Source organism: Lolium perenne, chromosome 2, assembly GCF_019359855.2.
Source record: "Lolium perenne isolate Kyuss_39 chromosome 2, Kyuss_2.0, whole genome shotgun sequence".
In the NCBI taxonomy this organism is placed as follows: Eukaryota; Viridiplantae; Streptophyta; class Magnoliopsida; order Poales; family Poaceae; genus Lolium; species Lolium perenne.
In genome coordinates this window covers 174,117,987-174,139,237 of record NC_067245.2, presented here as the reverse complement: position 1 = coordinate 174,139,237, position 21,251 = coordinate 174,117,987, and positions in this window count along the sequence as shown.

Here is a 21,251-nt window from a genome sequence, read left to right as displayed (position 1 = left end):
ATAAAGTGTGCATAAAACATGTAGATAACATCAATAATGTGGCATGGAACATAAGAAATTATTGATACGTCGGAGACGTATCAGGGTCGAGCAGGAGAACCACGAGATGGAGGCCACCATCGCCGCCAGGGACGAAGCGGTGGCGGCGGCGGCTAGGGACAGGGCCCGCTTCGTCGCCGACATGGCGGCGATCCAGGCGGCGGTCCAGGCGAACGAGGACGCGGCGGCGGTCCAGGCGGCGGCGGAGGAGGAGCAGCCGGGCGGCGGTGGCGGTCCAGGCAGCAGCAGAGGAGGAGGTGGCCCAAGCGATGGCGTTGGCGGAGGCTACCTAGGTGGCGTTCGCCTAGGCGAAGGCCTTGTGGGACAGCTCCCTGGCCGAGGCCCTCGAACGCCGCAGGCGGCAGGACGAGATGTCCAGTCGCCAGCGTGCGCGGCGCGCGGAGTGCGCGAAGCGCTCCCGCTTCGACGACGCCGCCGGCCCTTCCGGCGGCCAGTAGTAGATCGCGTGACTGCGAGTAACCAAGGCCGGTGTAGGCCGTGCGACGGCGAGTAGGTACGACCGTTGTAGTTTTAGGTTAACTCGACTAACCATCTCTGTAAAGATGGTCCTTTTGGCCAATCAATAGTAATGAAAAAATCTTTTGCTTACCTAGCCACTGCCAACCGGGCCCGGATGTACCCAACGCGGACAGATTCCGCGACCCCCGAGCGTCCGCGGAGACGCAAACCTGGCGCATATTTGGAGGTTTGCGTCTCCGCGGACGGCCCGGTCACTTTGCCTCGCCCCGCTGGAGCAGGCCCTAGACGCATTTCCGGTCACGGCGAACGAAAACGGTCGTTGAGCGTCCGTTTGCGTCGCGCCGCTGGAGAAGCCCTTATACTAATAACATATGTCATGTTACTAGTCTAGATTACTACCTTCATAGTGAGTACTAGTAACTTATATGTGATGTCATGCATTGTATCATTTATTATATTGTAGACTCATCTTGCCTTGAGGTGTGTGATGTTATGGTAACATAGCTAGTTACCACCTCACTCTCTTTCTTCATTTATTAACATGCCATGTCACCAAAATACCTTGAAATGTGTGATGTTACTAGCTATGTTACTTCCACTATGAGCAGTCTTATAGCCAACAACCTGCTATACTATTGGAGTTGCTCTAAGTAGTATCATGCATGCCATGTTCGCAAAAATCTGATGTAACGCACTAATTAATGAGGAGAGAGATAGATGTGGTATCATAATATGATACCGTATCATAACATGTAAAACTAGAATACTTAATGCCAAACACATCATGTATACACAAATTTGCATTGAGATTCTACAAAACATTAAATATGATGATACTATGATACTATCTTATGATATTATCCATTGTGGGGTAATATCATAAACTAGTATAATGTGCATGATACTAGTGCCCCTCTGACGAGGGATCACCTCGCCAATGCCTACGTATTGTAGACTTGGGTTTCGGGAGAGAGCGACGATGGAGATTCCGGAAGCGAGATTAGGCACACGACGTACCCAGCTTCGGGTCCCCTCGGTGGAGGATCCCTACGTGCTGCTAGCAATCCAGTATATGAGCATAAGTATGTTTACAGGGTGCCGCCACAGGCAGAGCTATGTTGTCTATCTATTGGCCTCTCTATTTCGGGTGCCATGGCTAGCTTTATATATGCAACCAGCCTAGGGTTTTTCAAGAGTCCTAGTCGACTACTTCTTCGGGTTGCCTTCTTGGGCCTTCTCCATATTGGGTCTTTTCCATATTGGGCCGAGCCAGGTATACTAATAATGGGTACCCGAAGGGTATACCCATGTCAGTAGCCCCCGAGTATCTAGGGAAGGCAAAGACTTGCGTAGAGACTCCAAGCATTATCATCTCCGAAGTCGAAGAAGTACAAGGCAAGGTCCACGTCGTAGATCATGTGTAGCGTAGATGATGTCGACGATTTTTGAAATTATTTTTCTATCGGGTTCGCGTCAGCGCTCCCGATGGGAGTAGCCCCCGAGTCTATGGGTAAGTGCTTGCACTTGGGCATAGACTCAAGTTGTTCTACTCGATGAAGAACTTGACTATTTCGGGCGCAGCCCCTCTTTTTATCGACTCCTACTGGAGGACTTTGACGAAATTCATGTGCTCCCGATGGGAGTAGGCTCTACTCGAGTCGTAGAATCGAGTTGAGTATATAAACCTTGATTGTCGTAGATGATGTCGAATTTTTTTTTCTATCGGGTGCGCGACCAGCGCTCCCGATGGGAGTAGCCCCCGAGGCTACAGCCAAGTGTTTGCACTTGGGTGTAGGCTCAACTTGCTTTTAATCGACTCCACAATTCTTCCTCTTTCTTGTATCTTATCGGGAGGGTGAACAATACTCTCGATAAGAGTAGCCCCCGAGCCTATGGGAAGGTGCTTGCACCTGGGCGCAGCCCCTCTTTTTATCGACTCCAGGCCATTGCTATTTATGTTGTTCAGGGATGATGGTAAATGGGGCTGGTTCATCTGACGGATCAGGTACCAGTTAACTGCTCTTGTGGCAATCCCGCAAGAACCTACTTCAAGATCATGTCCCTGGACATGATCTCGGGACCTGGCGTAATTCATCACGTGCCGCTTAAGGACTTACCATGATCCGAATTCCAGTAATGTTATCGGGTCCACAGCGCGTCCGCCGGGATATTTCTTCACATCTGTTGATGTGGAAAAAAGTAGCAGAGCGCAGTCTTTGGCGATGCCACGCCACACAGGACGGATCTCGGGGTCTTAACTTCGCAAAGTTTTGCGGCATTCAGAGATTATTCGCGACTTTGGCGCTCTGAGAATATTTTGTCAAGTGCCTTGTTCGGCTGATGCAATGACCCATTTTGCGGGTTCTTCTATTTTTCTCTCGGGCTTGATGAGACAGCTGAATATATTGGTTATTCTATATTGTCGGGTACATCACCGATGCTCTTGCTCGGAATAATATGACGAGTCAATGGACCCGAAGATTTGTCCACCTTTTTTTTGGGTTCCTCCTTGATGAAAATTTCGTCGAGTTCCTCCTTCAGGAAAATTTCTTCGGGTCTGATACGTCTCCGACGTATCGATAATTTCTTGTGTTCCATGCCACATTATTGATGATATCTACATGTTTTATGCACACTTTATGTCATATTCGTGCATTTTCTGGAACTAACCTATTAACAAGATGCCGAAGTGCCGATTCTTTGTTTCATTGTTTTTGGTTTCAGAAATCCTAGTAACGAAATATTCTCGAAATGGGACGAAATCAACGCCCAGGGTCCTATTTTGCCACGAAGCTTCCAGAAGACCGAAGAGAAGACGAAGTGGGGCCACGAGGCAGCCAAACCCTAGGGCGGCGAGGCCCCTGCCCTGGCCGCGCGGCCCTATGGTGTGGGCCCCTCGTGCCGCCTCTTGACCTGCCCTTCCGCCTACTTAAAGCCTCCATCGCGAAACCCCCAGTACCGAGAGCCACGATACGGAAAACCTTACTGAGACGCCGCCGCCGCTAATCCCATCTCGGGGGATTCAGGAGATCGCCTCCGGCACCCTGCCGGAGAGGGGAATCATCTCCCGGAGGACTCTACGCCGCCATGGTCGCCTCCGGAGTGATGTGTGAGTAGTCTACCCCTGGACTATGGGTCCATAGCAGTAGCTAGATGGTTGTCTTCTCCCCATTGTGCTTCATTGTCGGATCTTGTGAGCTGCCTAACATGATCAAGATCATCTATCTGTAATTCTATATGTTGCGTTTGTTGGGATCCGATGAATAGAGAATACTTGTTATGTTGATTATCAAAGTTATGTCTATGTGTTGTTTATGATCTTGCATGCTCTCCGTTACTAGTAGATGCTCTGGCCAAGTAGATGCTTGTAACTCCAAGAGGGAGTACTTATGCTCGATAGTGGGTTCATGTCTCCGTGAATGCAGGGAAGTGACAGAAATCTCTAAGATTATGGATGTCTTTGTTGCCACTAGGGATAAAAGATTAGTGCTATGTTCGAGGACGTAGTTGCGATTACATTACGCGCAATACTTAATGCAATTGTTTGTTGTTAGCAACTTAATACTGGAGGTTCGGATGATAACTTTGAAGGTGGACTTTTTAGGCATAGATGCATCTTTGGATAGCGGTCTATGTACTTTGTCGTAATGCCCAATTAAATCTCACAATACTCATCATTATATGTATGTGCATGGTAATGCCCTCTTTATTTGTAAATTGCCCAAGCGTAATTTGTTCACCCAACATCTTGTTTATCTTATGGGAGAGACACCTCTAGTGAACTGTGGACCCGGTCCAATTCTCTATATTGAAATACAATCTCTTGCAATCTTTGTTCTCTTGTTTTTACGCAAACAATCATCATCCACACTATACATCTAATCCTTTGTTACTGACAAGCCGGTGAGATTGACAACCTCATTGTTTCGTTGGGGCAAAGTACTTTGGTTGTGTTGTGCAGGTTCCTCGTTGGCACCGGAATCTCTGGTGTTGCGCCGCACTACATCCCGCCGCCATCAACCTTCAACGTGCTTCTTGGCTCCTACTGGTTCGATAAACCTTGGTTTCATACTGAGGGAAAACTTGCCGCTGTACGCATCACACCTTCCTCTTGGGGTTCCCAACGGACGCGTCTTTGTACGCGTATCAAGCTCTTTTTAGCGCCGTTGCCGGGAGATCAAGACACGCTGCAAGGGGAGTCTCCACTTCCCAATCTCTTTACTTTGTTTTGTCTTGCTTAGTTTTATTTACTACTTTGTTTGCTGGACTAAATCAAAACACAAAAAAATTAGTTGCTAGTTTTACTTTATTTGCTATCTTGTTTGCTATATCAAAAACACAAAAAAAATTAGTTACTTGCATTTACTTTATCTAGTTTGCTTTATTTACTTTTGCTAAAATGGCTACCCCTGAAAATATTAAGTTGTGTGACTTCACAACCACAAATAATAATGATTTTTTATGCACACCTATTGCTCCACCTGCTACTACAGCAGAATTCTTTGAAATTAAACCTGCTTTACTAAATCTTGTTATGCGAGAGCAATTTTAAGTGTTAGTTCTGATGATGCTGCTGCCCATCTTAATAATTTTGTTGAACTATGTGAAATGCAAAAGTATAAGGATGTAGATGGTGACATTATAAAATTAAAATTGTTCCCTTTCTCAATAAGAGGAAGAGCTAAAGATTGGTTGCTATCTCTGCCTAAGAATAGTATTGATTCATGGACTAAATGCAAGGATGCTTTTATTGGTAGATATTATCCCCCTGCTAAAATTATATCTTTGAGAAGTAGCATAATGAATTTTAAACAATTAGATACTGAGCATGTTGCACAAGCATGGGAAAGAATGAAATCTTTGGTTAAAAATTGCCCAACACATGGACTGACTACTTGGATGATCATCCAAACCTTCTATGCAGGACTAAATTTTTCTTCGCGGAATTTATTGGATTCAGCTGCTGGAGGTACCTTTATGTCCATCACTCTTGGTGAAGCAACAAAGCTTCTTGATAATATGATGATCAACTACTCTGAATGGCACACGGAAAGAGCTCCACAAGGTAAGAAGGTAAATTATGTCGAAGAAACCTCTTCCTTGAGTGATAAGATTGATGCTATTATGTCTATGCTTGTGAATGATAGGACTAATGTTGATCCTAATAATGTTCCGTTAGCTTCATTGGTTGCCCAAGAAGAACATGTTGATGTAAACTTCATTAAAAATAATAATTTCAACAATAATGCTTATCGGAACAATTCTAGTAATAACTATAGGTCATATCCTTATAATAATGGTAACGGTTATGCTAATTCTTATGGGAATTCTTACAATAATAATAGGAACACACCCCCTGGACTTGAAGCCATGCTTAAAGAATTTATTAGTACACAAACTGCTTTTAACAAATCTGTTGAAGAAAAGCTTGGGAAAATTGATATACTTGCTTCTAAAGTCGATAGTCTTGCTGCTGATGTAGATCTTTTGAAATCGAAAGTTATGACTAATAGGGATATTGAAAATAAAATTGTTACTACAGCAAATGCCATCCAAGTTAGAATTAATGAGAATATAAGATTAATGGCTGAACTGCGTGCTAGGTGGGATAGAGAAGAAAATGAAAAACTAGCTAAAGAGAAGAATGTAGCTAAAGTTTGGACTATTACCACGACTAGTAATGCTAATGCTACACATGTTGCTGCACCTCCTACTATTAATAATAAAAGAATTGGTGTTAGCAATGTTTCCACTTCTAATGCAAAGCGAGAAACCGCTCAAACCGCTAAAGCTCATTTGAAAGCTGCTGTGATAAAACTGCTGAAATTTTTTCCAACATTGGGGATGATGATCCCATTGCTTTAGATTATAATAGTTTGAATTTTTATGATTGCCACATCTCTGAAGTTATAAAGTTCTTGTAAAAACTTGCTAAAAGTCCTAATGCTAGTGCTATAAATTTGGCTTTCACGCAACATATTACAAATGCTCTCATAAAAGCTAGAGAAGAGAAACTAGAGCGCGAAGCCTCTATTCCTAGAAAGCTAGAGGATGGTTGGGAGCCCATCATTAAGATGAAGGTTAAAGATTTTGATTGTAATGCTTTATGTGATCTTGGTGCAAGTATTTCTGTTATGCCTAAGAAAATTTATAATATGCTTGACTTGCCACCGCTGAAAAATTGTTATTTGGATGTTAATCTTGCTGATCATTCTACAAAGAAACCTATGGGGAAAGTTGATAATGTTCGCATTACCGTTAACAATAACCTTGTCCCCATTGATTTTGTTGTCTTGGATATTGAATGCAATGCATCTTGTTCCATTATATTGGGAAGACCTTTTCTTCGAACTGTTGGTGCTATCATTGATATGAAGGAAGGTAATATAAAATATCAATTTCCTCTCAAGAAAGGTATGGAACACTTCCCTAGAAAGAGAATGAAGTTACCTTTTGATTCTATTATTAGAACAAATTATGATGTTTACACTTCGTCTCTTGATAATACTTGATACACACTTTCTGCGCCTAGCTGAAAGGCGTTAAAGAAAAGCGCTTATGGGAGACAACCCATGGTTTTTACTACAGTACTTTGTTTTTATTTTGTGTCTTGGAAGTTGTTTACTACTGTAGCAACCTCTCCTTATCTTAGTTTAGTGTTTTGTTGTGCCAAGTATAGTCGTTGATAGAAAAGTTCATACTAGATTTGGATTACTGCGCAGAAACAGATTTCTTTGCTGTCACGAATCTGGGCTGTTTTCTCTTTAGGTAACTCAGAAAATTATGCCAATTTACATGAGTGATCCTCAGATATGTATGCAACTTTCATTAAATTTGAGCATTTTCATTTGAGCAAGTCTGGTGCCTCGATAAAATTCGTCAATACGAACTGTTCTGTTTTGACAGATTCTGCCTCTTATTTCGCATTGCCTCTTTTGCTATGTTGGATGAATTTCTTTGATCCATTAATGTCCAGTAGCTTTATGCAATGTCCAGAAGTGTTAAGAATGATTATGTCACCTCTGAACATGTTAATTTTTATTGTCCACTAATCCTCTAATGAGTTGTTCTAAGTTTGGTGTGGAGGAAGTTTTCAAGGATCAAGAGAGGAGTATGATACAACATGATCAAGGAGAGTGAAAGCTCTAAGTTTGGGGATGCCCCGGTGGTTCACCCCTGCATATATCAAGAAGACTCAAGCGTCTAAGCTTGGGGATGCCCAAGGCATTGATACGTCTCCGACGTATCGATAATTTCTTGTGTTTCATGCCACATTATTGATGATATCTACATGTTTTATGCACACTTTTTGTCATATTCGTGCATTTTCTGGAACTAACCTATTAACAAGATGCCGAAGTGCCAGTTGCTGTTTTCTGCTGTTTTTGGTTTCAGAAATCCTAGTAACGAAATATTCTCGGAATTGGACGAAATCAACGCCCAGGGTCCTATTTTGCCACGAAGCTTCCAGAAGACCGAAGAGGAGACGAAGTGGGGCCACGAGGCAGCCAAACCCTAGGGCGGCGCGGCCCCTGCCCTGGCCGCGCGGCCCTATGGTGTGGGCCCCTCGTGCCGCCTCTTGACCTGCCCTTCCGCCTACTTAAAGCCTCCGTCGCGAAACCCCGATGCACGAGAGCCACGATCCCCCGGAAAACCTTGCGAGACGCCGCCGCCGCCAATCCCATCTCGGGGATTCGGGAGATCGCCTCCGGCACCCTGCCGGAGAGGGGAATCATCTCCCGGAGGACTCTACGCCGCCATGGTCGCCTCTGGAGTGATGTGTGAGTAGTCTACCCCTGGACTATGGGTCCATAGCAGTAGCTAGATGGTTGTCTTCTCCCCATTGTGCTTCATTGTCGGATCTTGTGAGCTGCCTAACATGATCAAGATCATCTATCTGTAATTCTATGTGTTGCGTTTGTTGGGATCCGATGAATAGAGAATACTTGTTATGTTGATTATCAAAGTTATGTCTATGTGTTGTTTATGATCTTGCATGCTCTCCGTTACTAGTAGATGCTCTGGCCAAGTAGATGCTTGTAACTCCAAGAGGGAGTACTTATGCTCGATAGTGGGTTCATGTCTCCGTGAATCTGGGGAAGTGACAGAAATCTCTAAGATTATGGATGTGCTGTTGCCACTAGGGATAAAACATTGGTGCTATGTTCAAGGACGTAGTTACTGATTACATTACGCGCAATACTTAATGCAATTGTCTGTTGTTAGCAACTTAATACTTGAGGGGGTTCGGATGATAACCTGAAGGTGGACTTTTTAGGCATAGATGCATGCTGGATAGCGGTCTATGTACTTTGTCGTAATGCCCAATTAAATCTCACAATACTCATCATAATATGTATGTGCATGGTCATGCCCTCTTTATTTGTCAATTGCCCAACTGTAATTTGTTCACCCAACATGCTATTTATCTTATGGGAGAGACACCTCTAGTGAACTGTGGACCCCGGTCCAATTCTCTATACTGAAATACAATCTCTTGCAATCTTGTTCTCTTGTTTTCTGCAAACAATCATCATCCACACTATACATCTAATCCTTTGTTACAGCAAGCCGGTGAGATTGACAACCTCGCTGTTTCGTTGGGGCAAAGTACTTTGGTTGTGTTGTGCGGGTTCCACGTTGGCGCGGAATCTACGGTGTTGCGCCGCACTACATCCCGCCGCCATCAACCTTCAACGTGCTTCTTGGCTCCTACTGGTTCGATAAACCTTGGTTTCATACTGAGGGAAAACTTGCCGCTGTACGCATCACACCTTCCTCTTGGGGTTCCCAACGGACGCGTGCTGTACGCGTATCAGGCATCCCCTTCTTCATCGACAACATTATCAGGTTCCTCCCCTGAAACTATATTTTTATTCCATCACATCTTATGTGCTTTGCTTGGAGCGTCGGTTTGTTTTTGTTTTTGTTTTGTTTGAATAAAATGGATCCTAGCATTCATTGTATGGGAGAGAGACACGCTCCGCTGTAGCATATGGACAAGTATGTCCTTAGGCTTTACTCATAGTATTCATGGCGAAGTTTCTTCTTCGTTAAATTATTATATGGTTGGAATTGGAAAATGATACATGTAGTAAATTGCTATAATGTCTTGGATAATGTGACACTTGGCAATTGTTGTGCTCATGTTTAAGCTCTTGCATCATATACTTTGCACCCATTAATGAAGAAATACATAGAGCATGCTAAAATTTGGTTTGCATATTTGGTCTGTCTAAGGTCTAGATAATTTCTAGTATTGAGTTTGAACAACAAGGAAGACGGTGTAGAGTCTTATAATGTTTTCAATATGTCTTTTATGTGAGTTTTGCTGCACCGGTTCATCCTTGTGTTTGTTTCAAAATAGCCTTGCTAGCCTAAGCCTTGTATCGGAGGGAATACCTCTCATGCATCCAAAATACTTGAGCCAACCACTATGCCATTTGTGTCCACCATACCTACCTACTACATGGTATTTTCTGCCATTCCAAAGTAAATTGCTTGAGTGCTACCTTTAAAATTCCATCATTCACCGTTGCAATATATAGCTCATGGGACAAATAGCTTAAAAACTATTGTGGTATTGAATATGTACTTATGCACTTTATCTCTTATTAAGTTGCTTGTTGTGCGATAACCATGTTCACTGGGGACGCCATCAACTACTCTTTGTTGAATTTCATGTGAGTTGCTATGCATGTCCGTCTTGTCTGAAGTAAGAGAGATCTACCACCTTATGGTTAAGCATGCATATTGTTAGAGAAGAACATTGGGCCGCTAACTAAAGCCATGATCCATGGTGGAAGTTTCAGTTTTGGACATATATCCTCAATCTCATATGAGAAAATTATTAATTGTTGTTACATGCTTATGCATAAAAGAGGAGTCCATTATCTGTTGTCTATGTTGTCCCGGTATGGAAGTCTAAGTTGAGAATAATCAATAGCGAGAAATCCAATGCGAGCTTTCTCCTTAGACCTTTGTACAGGCGGCATAGAGGTACCCCTTTGTGACACTTGGTTAAAACATGTGTATTGCGATGATCCGGTAGTCCAAGCTAATTAGGACAAGGTGCGGGCACTATTAGTATACTATGCATGAGGCTTGCAACTTGTAAGATATAATTTACATGATACATATGCTTTATTACTACCGTTGACAAAATTGTTTCATGTTTTCAAAATCAAAGCTCTAGCACAAATATAGCAATCGATGCTTTTCCTCTATGGAGGACCATTCTTTTACTTTCATTGTTGAGTCAGTTCACCTATTTCTCTCCACCTCAAGAAGCAAACACTTGTGTGAACTGTGCATTGATTCCTACATACTTGCATATTGCACTTATTATATTACTCTATGTTGACAATATCCATGAGATATACATGTTACAAGTTGAAAGCAACCGCTGAAACTTAATCTTCCTTTGTGTTGCTTCAATGCTTTTACTATGAATTATTGCTTTATGAGTCACTACTGCAAAAATGTTTATAGCCTCCAAGCGTTTAGTGACAGGCAAAATTATGTCTGTCACTAGTACTAACACTAGTGACGGGCTCGTATAAGCCTGTCACTAGTACAAGCACACCAGTGACAGGCGTGTATAAAAGGCTGTCACTAGTAGTTTTTATGAAGTTTTGCTAAAAGCAACAATATGTTAGTGACAAGCACCTATAATTACCTGTCACTAAACGAATATTTTATTTCTACCACCCACGTGCCTCCTCTCTCAACCGGCCAACGTCGTGCCACGTTTCTAAACCTGATTGAGACCGGAGACGAATCGAAGGTCTTATTTGGATACGTAATTTTAGCAACTCACTTAGATAACCGTCTAACAAATTAGATTTCCGCAAAGCTAGGTGTTTTAGCATTTGTCATTCTTGTGAAACGCAATTTCTATTTCCCGAATGATCTCATTGGTGATTGATCTCATTCTAGTTTACATCGAGGTCACAGGTTTTGGCCGCACGATGCGATCTCACGACACGCGTGAAGTGGTATGTTCAGTTTAACCAGCCCCACTTTGTACTTTGTAGCAATCGAACGGGGTAGTTTCCTGGATACTCGCACGAGAGAGCAGCACGTTCCCCATTACCTACAACCTGTGTGGTCTCGATCTCCATCTAATCCCTCCCTTGAAACCGCAGTTTCCGTCGATCCTTGCAGATTGGAAAGCGCCACCTCGCAGAGCGGGGCTCCACGCTGATCCTCCGTGTGGGCATCTACACCTCCCACTACAAATCGTCCGCGGCGGACGAAATATGGGTCGGACTCGATTGGAAACGAACTCCGGCGATCTTTGTGTAAAGGTACATGTCTGCATGCCTCGCCGTGTCGTCGTTTACCCTTCCTTGTGGGCGGTGGTGACGTGAGTTTCTCTTAGCTTTCCTTTTTTTGCTGCAGGACATGCTACGGTGGTTTTCAGCAGCTGGTTCGGCAAGTTTCTACCTCGATTTTCACCATAGATTTTCCAGGTCTGTAGCCACATCTCAATCTACGCATCTATCAACTTCTCACGCCCAAATTTCCGATATGTTTTTCCTTTTTGTTTTTCTGTGTACCGGGTCAGCTGAAGATAGAAACATTCATGTGTTCATCAAAGGCTACAATTTGTACCCCATCAGATCAGTGCACCTCCTCGGACATGCCATCTTCATATATGGACATTTTTTTGCAGCATATTCATTCTCTGTAGGGTCAGGAGCAACACACCTGTTGGAATACAACGAACTGAATCTGCCCTTTGTTATTTCACACATCAACTTCAGGTTAAACACACATTTTCTTTTCATTAGGAGGCCGCTGCCTGAAGCGAGGACGCTGCCGCCCTGCACCTTCTGTCCGGCATCGTCCACTGCTCCGCCAAGCCGGACTACACCTGAAGGTATCTGAAATATTTTACTATCGGTAGGTTTTTTTATCTTTATCACCAACGAAGACAGCTGCAAACTTTACCTATGACAATTAGTACTACACATAGCATGGAAATGAGCAATACTATTTCTGAATCTATATTTGTACCAACAATGAAAAGTCTGTAGTGACAAATTATGTTTACACGGTAGCATAATGCATTCGATCCTCGTGATTGTATCTGCTCCTGAGATAGGATTTTTTTAGCACAGTAGCATACTGCAATCTTGATATTACCAATTGCTAGTCTGCACTTCGAATTAACTCTCTTTTGGTCCAAAACAATATATCCCGAGACATGAGTATGTAGTCAAGTTAGTTGTTACATGGAAGGGTTCAGATTATTGCGAGAGAGAGAGACTAGTAGGACATGGGCAGTAGCCTTGCGATGATGGTAGCCAATACAGAGGACACGGTGGAAGAAAATGCTCCTTGGGCTAGGAAACGGTAGTACTGATTCCTCCACTGCTAGCTTGAATGAAATGGCAGGAGATGAAGAGGATTTGGTGTAAACGATAGGACTGATTCCTCCACTGCTAGCTTAAAAGAATATGCTTGTCTAGAGGATATGAATATTTTCCACCATCACTAATTTTCAATACATGTATACATTTGTTGCCAAAAGTCATAGTCCTCACTGCATACTGCATGCCCTACTACTACGGCCTCCATACTGAAGCAATTTTCCTCATTAGGAACCGCATGGCTCTTTTTTGCCATGAAACACGAAGTGCAAAAATTGATAATAGGGAAAAATGAAGTGATCATTTTTTCTTAGAAATACGACGATATACGGGAGAGAGTTGGGGTAGCACCGATTGAAGAGAAGCTGGTCCAACATCGTCTCAGATGGTTTGGACATATCCAACGGAGGCCTCCAGAAGCGTCAGTGCATAGCGGACGGATAAAGCGTGATGAGAATGTTAAGAGGGGTCGTGGTAGACCAAACTTGACATGGGAGGAGTCCGTTAAGAGAGACCTGAAGGTTTGAAATATCAACAAAGATTTAGCCATGGATAGAGATGCGTGGAAGTTAGCTATCCACGTTCCGGAACCATGATTTGGCTTCGAGATCTTATGGGTTTCAACTCTAGCCTACCCCAACTTGTTTGGGACTGAAAGGCTTGGTTGTTGTTGTTGTTGTTGTAGGGAAAAATGAAGTGATCATTCCTTCTATATTTCTAATGATTCATGTACTGAAATATCAGAATGCGTATAGTTACACTACGTATAAGCATGTTTTGTTCATCATTCTCCTGTAAAGAAGCTCATCATGATTCTCACCAGCTCGAGCTTCAGAGGAAAGCTGTGTATTTTCATTCATTCAGTACAGATCTGACTACCTCCATTTCATAATGCCGTCGTTATTCTATGTTTTTTTAGAAATATTTTTATACTCTTATATACATACCTTTGCATGGTTTACCTTCTCTTCGCTAATTACACTCTTCTGAATTTACGGATAAATAGTAGCAAAAACTGATTTTATGCTACTATTTGATATTTATTTAGAATCTCTTTATTCTCCAACATGTGCACGTGGTGCCATTGCTCAGAGTTATATGCTCGTTTTTCTGTTTGTATCAGGTTAAGCACGTTATCAGTCCTGCGCCATTCAGGTCCATACATGTAAGCAGTAATGAAATAATTTGCACTCAAGATGGAAACTTGAAAGAGTGAAAATAACTTGCAGCTTTGCATATCACCATAATACATGTACTGTGGTGTCCTTTGGAGTTCAAACCTGACAAATAACTTATCAAGAAACTATCCTTCGTTAGTCTACGGTAGATTGCAACTTTTTATGGCAGTGTGTTAGCTGCGAAAATATTATGTCATATTGGGTGATGTGAATGTACCATCGGTACATCTTATTGTGCTATCTAAAATATTTGTGGAAAATGCATTTTATTTTTTATAACATCTTATTTTGCTGTTTGAAATATTCGTGTAAAACACATTAATTTTTTTTGCTACCGACCATCGCAACCAGTGACATGCATCTTTTTTTGCCTGTCACTAATATACTTATACTAGTGACAAGCATTTTGCCTGTCACTGGTAACCTCATACCAGTGACTAGTCCTCAGTGACAGGCGTTGTGCCTGTCATTAATGGGCCATTTGAGCCTGTCGCTGATAGCCTATTCTGCAGTAGTGAGTTAACTCTTATGCAAAACTTATTGATGCTTGTCTTGAAGTACTATTCATGAAAAGTCTTTGCTATATGATTCACTTGTTTACTCATGTCATATACATTGTTTTGATCGCTGCATTCACTACATATGCTTTACAAATAGTATGATCAAGGTTATGATGGCATGTCACTCCAGAAATTATCTTTGTTATCGTTTTACACCTCGGGACGAAGCGAGAACTAAGCTTGGGGATGCTGATACGTCTCAGACGTATCGATAATTTCTTGTGTTCCATGCCACATTATTGATGATATCTACATGTTTTATGCACACTTTATGTCATATTCGTGCATTTTACGGAACTAACCTATTAACAAGATGCCGAAGTGCCGATTCTTTGTTTCTGTTGTTTTTGGTTTCAGAAATCCTAGTAACGAAATATTCTCGGAATGGGACGAAATCAACGCCCAGGGTCCTATTTTGCCACGAAGCTTCCAGAAGACCGAAGAGGAGACGAAGTGGGGCCACGAGGCAGCCAAACCCTAGGGCGGCGCGGCCCCTGCCCTGGCCGCGCGGCCCTATGGTGTGGGCCCCTCGTGCCGCCTCTTGACCTGCCCTTTCGCCTACTTAAAGCCTCCATCGCGAAACCCCCAGTACCGAGAGCCACGATACGGAAAACCTTACTGAGACACCGCCGCCGCCAATCCCATCTCGGGGGATTCAGGAGATCGCCTCCGGCACCCTGCCGGAGAGGGGAATCATCTCCCGGAGGACTCTACGCCGCCATGGTCGCCTCCGGAGTGATGTGTGAGTAGTCTACCCCTGGACTATGGGTCCATAGCAGTAGCTAGATGGTTGTCTTCTCCCCATTGTGCTTCATTGTCGGATCTTGTGAGCTGCCTAACATGATCAAGATCATCTATCTGTAATTCTATATGTTGCGTTTGTTGGGATCCGATGAATAGAGAATACTTGTTATGTTGATTATCAAAGTTATGTCTATGTGTTGTTTATGATCTTGCATGCTCTCCGTTACTAGTAGATGCTCTGGCCAAGTAGATGCTTGTAACTCCAAGAGGGAGTACTTATGCTCGATAGTGGGTTCATGTCTCCGTGAATGCAGGGAAGTGGAGAAATCTCTAAGATTATGGATGTCTTTGTGCCACTAGGGATAAAACATTAGTGCTATGTTCGAGGACGTAGTTACTGATTACATTACGCGCAATACTTAATGCAATTGTCTGTTGTTAGCAACTTAATACTGGAGGGGGTTCGGATGATAACCTGAAGGTGGACTTTTTAGGCATAGATGCATGCTGGATAGCGGTCTATGTACTTTGTCGTAATGCCCAATTAAATCTCACAATACTCATCATAATATGTATGTGCATGGTCATGCCCTCTTTATTTGTAAATTGCCCAACTGTAATTTGTTCACCCAACATGCTGTTTATCTTATGGGAGAGACACCTCTAGTGAACTGTGGACCCCGGTCCAATTCTCTATATTGAAATACAATCTCTTAATCTTGTTCTCTTGTTTTTACGCAAACAATCATCATCCACACTATACATCTAATCCTTTGTTACAGCAAGCCGGTGAGATTGACAACCTCGCTGTTTCGTTGGGGCAAAGTACTTTGGTTGTGTTGTGCAGGTTCCACGTTGGCGCCGGAATCTCTGGTGTTGCGCCGCACTACATCCCGCCGCCATCAACCTTCAACGTGCTTCTTGGCTCCTACTGGTTCGATAAACCTTGGTTTCATACTGAGGGAAAACTTGCCGCTGTACGCATCACACCTTCCTCTTGGGGTTCCCAACGGACGCGGGCTGCACGCGTATCAGGGTCCTCCCTGAGGACAATTCTTCGGGTCCTCTTTGAGGACAATTCTTCGAGTCCTCCTTGAGAATAATTCTTTGGGTCCTCCCTGAGGATAATTTTTCGGGACCTCCTAGAAGATAATTCTTCGGGACCTCCTTGAGGATAATTCTTTGGGACCTCCTTGAGGATAATTCTTCGGGACCTCCTTGAGGATAATTCTTCGGGACCTCCTTGAAGATAATTCTTCGGGACCTCCTTGAAGATAATTCTTCGGGTCCTGTTCTTTCTTGAAGACAATTTCGTCGAGTTCTCCCTGTAGACAATTTCGTCGGGTTCTCTCTTATATACTTTGAATTTTGCTTTCTCCTGCAGAAATAAACAAACTTTTTCTATTTTTCCCTTGACTCTCTTTTTCGCATGCGGTGTCAGATGCTCAGATTCGATGATATGTAAAGTGAATATATGCCGCGCAACCCCCAAGTGTCGGGTGCGACAAAAGTAAAGGATAATCAACTTTGTACAAAATAAAAAAAAACACTTAGCTTTTTGGACACGACGAAGTCGATGCATGATGAAGTCTTCGAGTGTAGATAAGAAATCTAGCCAAAGTAGAAACCACCAAATAGCAAAAGTGGATGCCGCGAAATTGTTGATGAAGAAATAGCCGAGCCCCCGACCGTTGCTGAGGTGATGTCATGATTGTTGTGTCGCACTCGTGACCCGAGGCGAAATCGTTGTCGAGCCCCCGAGCGTTTAGGCGTGACGTCGAAATAAGTTGATGGAGTCGCGGCGTCATATTTGGTGAAGCCATTTAAGATGAAGCCATAGACAATAATATACGAAGATGAATCCCAGATGAAGTATTTGAGATGAATCCATATTGAAGATTACGCCATTAAATATAGAGCATATATTGAAGATAAATCCGTCGATATCATAGAGGATGAATCTATTGGCCCGAAGAATCCAGTAATAATCATAGAAGATGAATCCGCTGATATCATAGAAGATGAATCCATTGATCCGAAGAAAATAGTTCCAGTAATAACCATAGAAGATGAATCCATTGACCCGGAAGCGCATCGGGTAATATTGTATAAGTGAACCAATAATAGCCCAAAGAAAACCAATCCAGTAATCTGAAGAAAATAAATCCACTGAGCCGAAGAAGATAAAGCCACTAAGTCGAAGAAAATAATTCCACTGAGCCGAAGAAGGTAATTTCACTGAGCCGAACAAGATAATTCCATTGAACCGGAGAAGATATTTCCACTAAGCCGAAGAAAAGAAATTCACCAAGTAACCGAATATATTTGTGATAATGAAGTAATGGCGCAACCCCAAATGTCGGGTAAATTTGCTGTGATGATGCAATGTTGCAGCCCCCGAGTATTCGGGTGTGGCGAAAGTAAACAATGACTAACTCTTAAAAGAGGAACACTTAGCTTTATTATTGGATGCAACGGAGTCGGCGAGGAAGTAGGCCGACGCAGTCGATGAGGTGGGTGTAATTGCGCGGCACCAGCCGAAAGTAGCCGATGAAGAAGACGCATTGATGTGACAGATCCGTGACGGGCAATCTTCCGAGTGTGGCAAGTGTACGCTGATTGTCTCTATGTCGAATGACGAGTTCAGCATGACGAGTCTGGCGGACATGGTCGTGCGTCATAGTCGTGCGACGATTGGTCGGAAGGAGTTGATATTGCGGAGTCGATGATCTTCGTCTGATGGTATGATTGCCCGACGGATGCGTCGTATGTATCCTTAATTTTTGTTCTTCGTACTAAATTAAGCTCTCTTCATGCACTGCTCTTTTTCTTCCTGGAGACTGGATAACGTGCCCCTTTTTTTCTTCTCGGGCCATGTTCGATGTGATTTGATGGCCGGACAGCCCCCTTTTGGCAAAACTAGGCGAAAAGCACTAGCAAAAACGAATCAAAGAAAACTAGTAAGTATATGTACATGGAAGTAACACTTAGCTTTGTTTTGAATATGATCCGTGCGTGCGCTGCTTCGGAACTCTCCCAATGATGCGTTTATGTCAACAATATGTATGAAGAGAAATTGATCTAGACAATTAAATTATGTGCTGGCCTTGAGGAGAACATGGTCACGTGGGGTTCCCCCAAACTTATCTGCCAGGCAATGAATTACGCCTTGGGACTTGATCATCAGATCATCGGAGATGTTCAAGATAGAGACCATGATTCATGCAGCAAAATAATCAGTAGAAAAGAAAAAGAAAAAGTTTCACAGGAACGGTGGACCTGGAAAACCGATCTGGTGCGTGGTATGTTTCTTTTTCGCCTCCAGTCCGAGAGCTTCGAACTGGCGAAGATACAATCTGCTTCCAACATTGATGAGAGGACTCGACACGCCGAGCTGACATATGTGATCTAGTCGATGTCCAGATCCCGCCATCTTTCTGACTTATGGAAAGCCTTACCTCCGGTTGAAACTCCTTCAGATACCGTTGAAGAGAAAATTCCGATTTCCGATGTTGTTGACGACGCTACCGACGAAAAATCCCGCCCGGATAACGAAATCCAGTCGCCGCGATCCCCACAGACGGCGCCAATTGACGAGGGATCACCTCGCCAATGTGTACGTATTGTAGACTTGGGTTTCGGGAGAGAGCGACGATGGAGATTCCGGGAGCGAGATTAGGCACACGACGTACCCAGCTTCGGGTCCCCTCTGTGGAGGATCCTTACGTGCTGCTAGCAATCCAGTATATGAGCATAAGTATGTTTACAGGGTGCCGTCATAGGCGGAGCTATGTTGTCTATCTATTGGCCTCTCTATTTAGGGTGCCCTGGCTAGCTTTATATATGCAACCAGCCTAGGGTTTTACAAGAGTCCTAATCGACTACTTCTTCGGGTTGCCTTCTTGGGCCTTCTCCATATTAGGTCTTCTCCATATTGGGCCGAGGCAGGTATACTAATAATGGGTACCCGAAGGGTATACCCATGTCACCCTCCGATTCATATTAATTGACTTCAGTATGGATGTATCTAGACACATTTTAGTTCTAGATACATCCATATTAGAGTTAATTAATATGAACGGGAGGGAGTATGATACTCCCTATTGTGACTAGTCTTATCTAATACTAGCTAGCTCTAGTACGTGTTTGCTAGCGGAAATTTAATTCGGCTCCCGGGTGCGTATGCACCCTCTACCGAAAAATCATATTTCGAAATGTCGAAAAAATTTAACAAATTTTTTTACATGTACATCTTCATAATATATGTCCGTTCGTCAAGTTTCACGAAAAACTAATATTTTTTGTGGTCTATATAAAAAAAGAAAACTTATATTATGAAAAGCATTATTTTTAGCACTGAGTTTTGTCTTTTTTACACACGTCACATGATAAGTCGATTTTTTATGAAACAACTTTGTAAGCGTGTAGCACGAGAAGATTTACATGCTAATTTTTGGTTTCAATATTTTTGAAATTTAAAATATGTGTAAGATGCATTTCAAAATAAAAGGAGCATATGCTCCCATGTTTCAAAACACCACTCCTGTTTGCTAGGCACTACTATGTAGTACTAAAAAATGAGCCATATATTATAAAAATACTACACTTTTATTGTTAGTATTGTACATGCTAGCCAGGTGTCGGCTATATTATTGTTCTTGCTCATATATATGCACGGGAGAATTGATCGTCTTTCACGGAAATATCAGTAGAATGAACCCAATAAACGGCACGACTGCAGCGTGGAATGAATAGTAGTTCTACTATACGGAAATAAATTTACTGCGTACTGTTGGAGCATGCTTCTGTACGCAGTAGGGATAGGGCAGTTAAAATTCCGTCCAGCCTATATACTACTAGTACGGAATATGAAACCAAGAGACAGTCTGGAGTAGTCTCGCCGTAGAATATTGAAGGAATACAGGTCGCACGGCCGCGCGCACACACAACTGGGATTCTTCGCTGTAGCACGGCGCAAGGCTTTTAATTCTTTTTTCCTGAGTGATCGGGCGGACTGACATCTCACCATTTAGGAGACTATTAAAAAGAAGATACTAGCGGCCTAGCGGGAAATGCGATGGTCCAGGAGTTGGAGTCCAGCTGGGAACAGGGTGTCACGACGGGCAAGGCAGGCGTGATTGCTTGTTTATCCGTTTCAAATTCGAGAAGCCTCTCTCTTGGCAGATTTAAACAAAAAGAGAGAGAGAGTGGGGCCAGGGTGTTAGGTGGTGAGATGTGGCGCCAGCTGAGCCGAGAGCTATCCGCTGCCTGCCTGCACCCAACTACAACAACAATGGCCCACCTGTACGTGCGCGCTGTGCGACCCCAACTCGCGTCTCGTGCCTTTTCTTTGTGCTCGCGCGTGCTGTTGACCCAGCTATGCAAGAGGGCATGAGCAATGGTGGCATACACAACTAGCTGCTCTATGTAAAAAAAGTTGTCAGAAGTAATATGGTCAATTTTATATCTTCAATAGAAGCTACAACTTTAGTTAGAACAAAAAGAGAAGGGACCCCACAAATATGACACTATGTATCTCTTTCTCTCTCCAAAAAGCATGCTTTTAAGGCTTAAGATCCCACTTTCTGAAGAGGAGGCTGCCTCCTCATCCGAACCTACTTTGGACCACCCGAACCTAGTTAAAGATGTGAGGCAGTACCTCTAGGGCACTGCAATGGCCAAATGAAATGCCCACCTGCACTTTGCTTCGAATTACATATTCATGCACATTTTAGAGCATTCCAGTCTAGCACATTTAGTGACATTGCATGATAAGGAAGAAAGAAAGCTCTAGCTATGTTAAACTATAACATCACATACCCTATAAGATGAGTCTACAACATAATAAATATGAGTTTACATGATAATATATA